We start from the raw sequence: 9,636 nt of genomic DNA, 5'->3' as shown, positions 1-9,636 counted from the left end.
AGGGCTACATAGAAAACCCTGTCTCAAAAAATAAAAATGTTAAAAGTTTCAGACCAGGCATGGTAGTACATGCCTCTAATGCATACAGGAGGCAGAGGAAAATGGATCTCTGAGTTTGAAACCAGGCCAGCCTGGTTTACATAGCAAACTCCAGGCAGCCAGGGTAAAAAGACCTTGTCTCAGTCCAGGTGAATCCCATCACTTGGGAGGCAGAGGCCAGTGGATCTCTGTAAGTTCACGGCTGGCCTGATCTACACAGTGAGTTCCAGGACAGACAGGCCTATATATAGGGCTATATATCTTTCCCAAGGACAGATTCTGTCTAAAAAACAAAAACAAAAAACCCTTGTTTTGAAACAACAAAAAGACCCAAATCTCCTAATTTCAGAAGAAAAAACACCAAATGGTACACCCTGAGTGAGGCATCTGGAACCTATGATGTCATGCAATCAGCTGGGCCCCAGAGGCTTGGTAGCTCCACCTCGCCACCTCTCCACCTGCATCCATGCAGATTCTCTTTTAGACTGTTCTATTCTAAAGCTGCAGCCCTCCTTGACAGACATCACACAGTCATGGCCAATTCCAGTATCCTGGGATTTCTCTTACAACTGGGGCCTCGCCCTCACAAGGCTACATAATGGCCCCTCAGAGCATCTCTGTAGAGATTCCACCTTGACTGCTTTTTATGTCTGCCTAAATCTTCTGAACCAGTACCAAGCAAATGACATCACTAAGTTCTGATGTCAGTTCTTGTGCCTGCCCCTTTAACTACAGCAGGATGCTGACCTTGGGGAAACACATTCTTATGAATTTGCTTTCAAGAGGGAAGGAATCCCTTCAACTTGGGATTTTTACAAAGATTTTATTTTTTATTTATGTGTGTGTGTGCCACATGTGTGCAGGTCCCTCCAGGGTCAGAAGAGTTGGAATTACAAGTGGGTGTGTGAGCTGAGAACAAAATTCAGGTCCTCCATAAGAACAGCAAGTGTTCTTACCCACTAAACACTCTCCAGATCCAAGATTCTTCCTTTAAACACACTAGGATCCGTAGATGGAGTCTCTGATGAGTTGGGTTTGCTCTTCAGAACAGGTTTCCTAGGATCCCAGGGAAGCATCTGAGACCTGTCTTCAGTGGTGTCAGTTCCTTAACAAACACACCTACTTCCCCAGCACCAGCTTGAACCCTGTCCTTCCCTGAAACCTCCCACGCCAGACAAAACATCTCCCCCATCCAACATCATTCAGTTTGTCACAACACAGGCAGAATGAAGCCAGACTGTGGCCAAAATACCACAGGAATGGCCCCACTCCTGTTCCTGAGAGTCCTAATTCTTTGCAACTTCATAGCCCAGAATCCACTGTCTGTATTCTTATCTTCCAAACTCCCCAAAGAGTGGTCAGGATGCTCTCCCAAAGCGCTCGACAGCTTTCCTAGCTCCAACCTGATAATTCCAAAGGCCTAAAAGCCACATGGTCAGGTTTACTACAGAACTGGGTTTTGGAAAAACTGTGGAAGAATTTGGAACGTTGGTCTGAGAAAACCTTTGGATGCTGTAAACAGCGCTTACTTAACAAGCTGTTCTGGCGGAAGACTGGGAACATCCGAAGGCTGAGAGACGTGTGGACTGTGAAGGGCTGGCTCAAGCAGGTTCATAGGAAAACTGGGCTGTCTAGGTTGGGTTTCCACTGTGTAATTTATGTAATTATGTAATATAATCTAGCTGCATTCTGCTGTGTCCTGAGAGCTGGGCTGAGACTAAGTTTTAAACTATTGAGTTTGGCGGTGGTGGAGATTTCATGGCAAGTGTCTTAGTTTCTTCCTTGTTGCTGTGTTGTTCAGAAGCAACTCAGTGAAGAGCTTATGTTAGCCATTGTTGCTGTTGTTTCAAGACGGGGTCTCACTACGTAGCTCCTCCGGCTATCCTGGGACTCACTCACTCTGTAGACCAGATGGGTTGAACTGACCCCCAGACCCACGGTTGAGGTAGCATGCATCTGTAATTCCAGCACTTCTATGGTGAGATGGCAGACTAATAGAAGAATGACCCGGAAGTCTGTGGGCCAGCTAGCCTGGAGGACACAGTATAGCAGGAACAGCAAGAAAGAGCATGCCTCAAAATAAGGTCTTAGGAGAGAAGCTACTCCTAACTCCTCTGACCTCTACACACACACACACACACACACACACACACACACACACATGCACACATGCACACATGCACACACACACACCTGGGCATGCTTAGAGGCTTCTATGCTGTCTAGTTTTATGTCATCTGAAACGAGGGAACTTTAATTGAGAAAATGTTTCCATAAGTTTCCACTATAGGGAATTTTCTTAATTAGTGATTGATGGGAGAGAGCCCAGCTCATCCCTGGGCTGGTGGTCCTGAGGTCTATAAAAAAAAGCAGGCTGAAGCCGGGCGGTGGTGGCGCACGCCTTTAATCCCAGCACTTGGGAGGCAGAGGCAGGTGGATTTCTGAGTTCGAGGCCAGCCTGGTCTACAGAGTGAGTTCCAGGATAGCCAGGGCTATATAGGGAAACCCTGTCTCAAAAAACCAAAAAAAAAAAAAAAAAAAAAGCAGGCTGAGAAAGCCGTGAAGACCAAGACAGTAAGCAACACCCTGTAGGAGGAGATAAGGTGGGAAGAGTTAGGAGAGGAAGAGGAAGAGGAGTAAGGAGGAGAGAAAGAGGAAAAAGGAAGAGGAGGAGCTAGAGAGGGCAGAGATGTAGGAGAATGGAGACCCACACAGGTATGGAGAGCACTCGTGGGGAACAACTTATAAGCTTATAATTAGGTTAGCTAATTGGGATACGACTCTCTTTGGGCATCTTGTTATTAATCATTAACAAACATATAAAGCCTTTGATTAATCTATAAGAATTAGAGTCTCATTCTCTTACTGGGCCCGCATGAATGGCAGAGTGGTCTGGGCAATGCCCTGCCTTGCAGAGACAGCGTGGAAGATTGGCAGAGCCATCTCTCACGCTGGCATCTAGTGGGTAGCAGGGCTGGTGTTTCTGGTGGGCCGGTTCTAGCTGCAGCACGCATGTGACCTCAGGCCGAGAAACATGGTGGCTGGGCTAGGCAGAGCCGCTGCAGCTTAGATAGTGGGCTTGACCAGAGGCCGTTTTAATTATTGACTACAACACCACCCCTCCATTGCCTCTGCATCTTCAAGTTCCTTCAGTGATGAACAGTGATGTGGACGTGTAAGCCAAATAAACCCCTTTCTCCTCAAATTGCTTTGGTCATGATATTTCATCATAACGATTGAAATTCTGAGTAGAATAGCCCATCTCCCTGTGATTCTAGATTCTATCAGAATGATACTTAACAGGAACTATCACAGCAGACAGGCATTCAGTCTATGACAGGGTTATTTCATTTTGTTAAGAAAAATAGCTCAAAAAATGCAGGCAAAGCTAGTGCTGGAAAAGAAACTGTAGTTATTAGGGAGAAACCTCTAGCCCTGCCCTAGGACATTAGGAAAGCATTTACTTCCCAAATGCTGGGATTAAAGGTGTGTGCCAGCACACTTGGCTTTTCTTTTTTTTTTTTTTTTTTAAAGATTTATTTATTTATTATGTATACAGTGTTCTGCCTGTTTGTACACCTGCAGGCCAGAAGAGGGCACCAGATTTCATTATAGATGGTTGTGAGCCACCATGTGGTTGCTGGGAATTGAACTCATGACCTCTTGAAGAGCAGTCTGTGCTCTTAACCTCTGAGCCAACTCTCCAGCCCCACACTTGGCTTTTCTAATACTGTTTTTGAAGGGATAAAAGATGCAAAATTGGGCTGGCAAAATGGTTCAGCAGGTAAAAGTATATGCTGTCAAGCCCAACGACCTTAGTAAATTCAATCCCTGGGACCCACAAGGTGAAAGGGTAAAATGACTCTCCCAAGTTGTCTCCTGACATTCACTCATGTGCAGTAGAATGTGCTACATGCACGCCACACACACACACAGACAGAGAGACAGACAAACAGAAATAGGTGTAATAAAAACAGAGACAGAGAGACAAATAGGTGTAATAAAAAAGTTTAAAACAAGATTATGGAATGGAGTCTTTCTGCATCATTGTTCCAGAGTCTCTGAGGTTAGGCAAGCCATGACAGGGTTGGGTTCTCTTCATGAAACTCTGAAGGTGAACCCTAAGCTACAGTGGAGACCTCAGGATCTTGGAGGTGCCAAGACCACGAGTCATCTGTGAAGGAATGTGACAGGCACAGACGAAGCTGTCCCAAAACGAGGCTCTGTGAAAGTTAGGAGTGGCGGTGCATGCCTGTGATCTTGGAACTTTGGGAGGTAGAGGCAGGCAGATCTCCGAGTTCAAGGCCAGCCTGTTCTATACTCACTTTATAAAGTGACCTCCAGGATAGCCAGGGGTGCACAGAGAAACCCTGTCTCAAAAAGCACAAAACAAAAAAAGGGGGGGCTGGAGAGATGGTATGGTAGTGTGAATGAGGATTCCCCCTCCCCCATATTCTCATAGATTTGAATACTTAGTCACCAGGGCGTGGCACTATTTGAAAAGATTAGTGTGGCCTTGTTGGAGGAAGTATGTCAGTGGGAGGAGGCTTTAAGGTTTTCAAAAGTCCAAGCCCAGTGGCTCTCCCTGCTGCCTGTGGATCCAGACACTGAACTCTCAGCTACCTCTCCAGTACCACGTCTGCCTGCCTGCAGGCTGCCATGCTCTCCACCATGGTGACAACGGACTAAATCTCTGATACTGTAAGTCAGACCCAATTAGATTCTTTCCAACAGTTGCAAGGGTCATGCCGTCTCTTCACAGCAACAATACACTGGCTAAGACATGGCTAGGAGTGGGTTCTGCTATTCACAGACCCCGAGCTCAGTTTCCAGCACCCACAGCAGGCAGCTCACAAGCACCTGTAGCTCTAGAACTATGGAGATCTGATGCCCTCTTCTGGCCTCTGTGGGCACCTACACTCATGTGCACACATCCACGGATGACAAACGCACACATAAACATAATTTAAAATAATAAAAATACTGTTTAAAGAAGAAAAACTGTCTTGTCTAGTTTGCTGTCAACTTTACACAAGCTAGTCTCATCAGAGGAGGGAGCTTTAATTGAGAAAATGCTTCCATATGATCAGACTGTAAGCAATCCTGTGGGATGTTTCCTTAATTAGGGATTAATGGGGCACTCTGGGATGGTGCTCCTGGGTTCTAAAAAGCTGAGCAAGCCATATGCAGCAAAGCCAGTAAGCAGCATTCCTCCCTGGCCTCTGCCCCGCCCCTTTTGAATTTCTGCCCTGACTTCCTTTGAGGATGAACAGTGATGTGCAAGTGTGTATAAACCCTCTCCTCCCTAACTTGCTTTTAGTTATAAGGTTTAATCACAGCAATAGTAACCATAACTAAGAGAAATAAATTATTATTTTTTTTTTTTGTAAAACAAAACTATTAAGCCTTACAATCCTAGCACTTGGAAAGCTAAGGAAAGAAGAATGCTGTGGTGTTCAAAGCCAGCCTGGGCTACAGAGTAAGACCTCATCTCAAAAACCAATAGCTTGAGGCTACAGGCTCGGTGATTATGATTGGGTACTGCCCCAGCAAGTTTGGTTTCTTGCACCTACAATGAGCTTGAGTAGAAGTCCACAACCTCCTGCAGCTCCAGATTCAAGGGATCTGGCACCTCTGACCTGTGCAAACACCCAAACTCACATACACAACCCTATCGAACATTCAAACATACACAGAATTAAAAATAGATATCTTTGCGGGGCATGGTGGCGCACACCTTTAATCCCGGCACTTGGGAGGCAGAAGCAGGCGGATTTCTGAGTTCGAGGCCAGCCTGGTCTACAGAGTGAGTTCCAGGACAGCCAGGACTATACAGAGAAACCCTGTCTCGAAAAACCAAAAAAAGAGAAATCTTTAAGAGAGAAAAATAGGCTGGGTGTGGTGGCACAAGCCTTTAATTCCAGCACTCGGGAAGCGGAAACAGATCTCTGTAATTTCATAGCCATTTGAGGCCAGCCTGATCTACAATGCTAGTTCTAGGGCAGACCAGGATGCATAATGTTTATTTTGTTTTTTCTTTTTTTTAAAGATTATTTATTTTATGTATGTGAGCACACTCTTTTCAGACAGACGGGAAGAGGGCATCAGATCCCATTACAGATGGTTGTGAGCCACCATGTGGTTGCTGGGAATTGAACTCAGGACCCCTGAAGAGCAGCCAGTGCTCTTAATGTTGAGCCATCTCTCCAGCCCTATAATGTTTAAAAACAAACAAAACCAGACCCAAGTTTTGTTTTGCAGCAATATATTGATTGCACTTGAATAGAGCTATAAGCACTACCCAGCACTCACCACTAGAGGGATCCTATAATCGGAGGTTACCTACCCCATAGGCATTGAGATGCCTTTAAGGATAGCAAAGATCTTTATACTAATACACATCCAATTCCAATACTAGTGGATATGGTTTTCTCTTTACCCATCTCAAAGGGAGGCAAACTCTGAGTTAAAGTCAGAAAGTGATGGAGAAAGACCCTAGAAAAAGGAAAGGCATCCCATGCTCACAGAGAGATAGATTTAACGTTAAAATGACCATTCTATCTAAAGCTATTACAGATTCAGTACAATCCCAATCAAAATGCCCATCTCATTCTTCACAGAAATAGAAAAAGAAACTATCCTAAAATTCATATGGAACCACAAGAAATCCTGGATAGTCAAAACAATCCCAAGCAAAAAGAATACTGGAGGGATTACCATTTCAGATCTTTAGATATGTTACAAAGCTATAGTCAAAACAAAACAAAACAAAAAACACCAAAAAACAAAAACAAAAAAAAAACAAAAAAAAACCAAAACTTGGTACCAGCACAAAAACAGATTTGGAGACCAATGGAACAAAACTGAAGACCCAAACACAAGTATGTATAACTTCAGCCACTTAATATTTAACAAAGACACCAAAACATATGCTTGGTGTGGGTGTGGGGTGTGGGGTGGGGAAAGCATCTTCAACAAGTGGTGCTGGGAAATCGGACATCCCAGGCAGAAGTGGGAAATTAGAAACTCCATCTCAATGCCTACAGGGTGGGTAATCTCTTCTGATCACAGGGTCCCCCTAGTAGTGAGTGGCAGGTAGTGCTTACAGTCTATTCAATTCAAACCACTTTGTGCAAAATCTTCAAGTGGTTCAAAGACCTAAATGTGGAACGTGAAACACTGAAACTGCCAGAAGAAAACAGTCAGCACCCTGCACGATCTAGGTGTTGGAAAAGTTCTTCTGAATACTCCTTATGTACAGGAATTAAGATCAACAATTGACAAGTGGGACCTCAAACTACAAAGCTTCTGCACAGCTAACTAAACAATCAGTGAAGAGGAATTCCACAGAACTGTAGAGTATATTTGCCAGGTATACATCTGACAGAGGATTAATATACAGAATATATAAAAATTCAAAAAGCCAAGAGTACAAATAGTAAATGATTCATTTGGAAAAAAATTACCCTGAAACCTCAATGGAGTTCTCAAAAAAATAAAAAAAATAAAATAGAAAAATAAGTGGCTAAGAAATAGCCAAAAAAAAAAAAAATCGAATAACTTTGAGATTTCATTTTAGTCAGGATAGCAAAATCGACATGACAATAGACAACAAGGGCTGGGGCTGGAGGGGATGTGAGGAGAAGGGAACTCATTCACTTTTAGTGGAATTGAAAACTAGTGCAACTATGGAAATCAATGTGGAAAATCCTCAAAAAGATAAAAATAAACATACTGCCGGGCGGAGGTGGCTCACGCCTTTAATCCCAGCACTTGGGAGGCAGAGGCAGGCGGATTTCTGAGTTCGAGGCTAGCCTGGTCTACAGAGTGAGTTCCAGGACAGCCAGGACTATACAGAGAAACCCTGTCTTGAAAAACCAAACAATAAACAAACAAACAAACAAACAAACGTACCGCATGCCCTAGCTATACCACTCCTTGGTATACACCCAAAGGACTCGACTGACATCCTACTTCACAGATCCTTGCTGAGCCCTGCTCGCTGCTGCTCTATTCGCAATAGCTGGGAAATGGAACCGACCTAAATGCCCTTCAACAATGGCTAACGACAGTATAGGGCACACACTATGGAATACTGTTCTGTTGGGAGCACAAAGGTCCTTGTGCTCACAGTTCTCCAGGAAAACCAGTAATGTAAGACACATGGGATTGTTTCCTTTTTTTGAGACATTTTCTGTTATCCTCTGGCTGTCCTGGAACTTGTCCTGTAGATTAGCCTGGCCTCAAAAGCAACACCTGCCTCCTGAGCGCTGGATTAAATCATGTGTCAGCACAGCATGGCTCCAGAGTTCTTTCCAATGGAAAAGAAGTAAAATCTGTCTCTGCCCATCAGGCTGGGAATAAGAAGTGACAAACACCCCAGTTATCTGTGTTATCTGTTGGGCTCCTACAAACAGGACCAGAGGCAGCTAGTAATCTAAATGACATCTACACTATCTGTATCACTGAGACCACACCAGACCCTTTCTTAGGCCCCTAAACTAGTACAGAACCCATCTTCTTGGAAGAAATGCCACATACTCTGAGTTGCCTTTAGAACTGGGGATTATATTACAACAGGAAACATTTTCCCAATTGTACTGTGTTTAAGTATGCTGGCAATAAACCCCCCAACATCAGACTTTTTAGAAGCGTCATCCAATTTGATGAAGTCAAACTGAATCAAGTACTTAACCTCACCTCTTCATGGGTCGTTTCTCTGCTGGCTGTAATACCTCAACTTGTGCCAAAAATGTAGGGCACAAACGACTCTCAGAGAGAGGAATAAAGGTTTTCTTTAAATAGCAATTAGGGGTTCAGAAAATCAGGCCTCTCACTGAAAAGGTTTGCAACCTTAAGTGAGTGGAATTAATGAGTTCTTCTCAGTCTTTTGAGATGAAACATTTTGTGCAATTATTGAAACATTTGTTAAGGTCTAAAGGATCAAAATATTCAGACCATAAGTTCTGCAACATTTTACATATAAAACTAGTATACTGAGAGCCCATGTAAAGGGGAGAATAAAATATGTCAATTATTTTTTTAAAAAATGGAAAGAGAAAAATTTCAGCCAAACACATCTTGGCATGGCAGACAAAATGGACTCCACACACAGCTGCTCAGTCACCAGGCCAGCCACACAGGTCCTTGGCAAACGCCCAAAAGACTTGACATCCTACTCCACAGATAGCTGCTGAGCCAGGTTCAATGCTGCTCTATTCACAACAGCTAGGGAATGGGAACAGCCTAATGTCCTTCAGCTGATGGCTGGGTAATAAGGATGTGGCACACGCACACTCGGGAATACTATTCAGCTGCGAAGTGAAGTCACAAACTTTGCAGGTAAATATATGTAACTAAAAAAATATCACATTGCATGAGATAACCCAGACACAAAGACGAAGGTTGCATTGTCTCTCTCACTGTAGGCTTCTACCTCCAAATCTTCAGATGTGACTACATATCCTGGAGTAACTTCAGAAAGCAGAAAGTAAAAAGGGACCATTGCTGGGCTAAGAGTTGGGGAAGTAATAGAAGGGAATAGGAGGGCACATACGAGTGACCTGAGTGGGGAAATGAGGAGAAAGGAGGAAGACA

This window comes from Grammomys surdaster, unplaced genomic scaffold (genome assembly GCF_004785775.1).
Source record: "Grammomys surdaster isolate TR1022 unplaced genomic scaffold, NIH_TR_1.0 125849, whole genome shotgun sequence".
NCBI classification, from domain to species: domain Eukaryota; kingdom Metazoa; phylum Chordata; class Mammalia; order Rodentia; family Muridae; genus Grammomys; species Grammomys surdaster.
The sequence above is the reverse complement of the archived record's forward strand: the minus strand, read 5'-3'. Positions refer to the sequence as shown.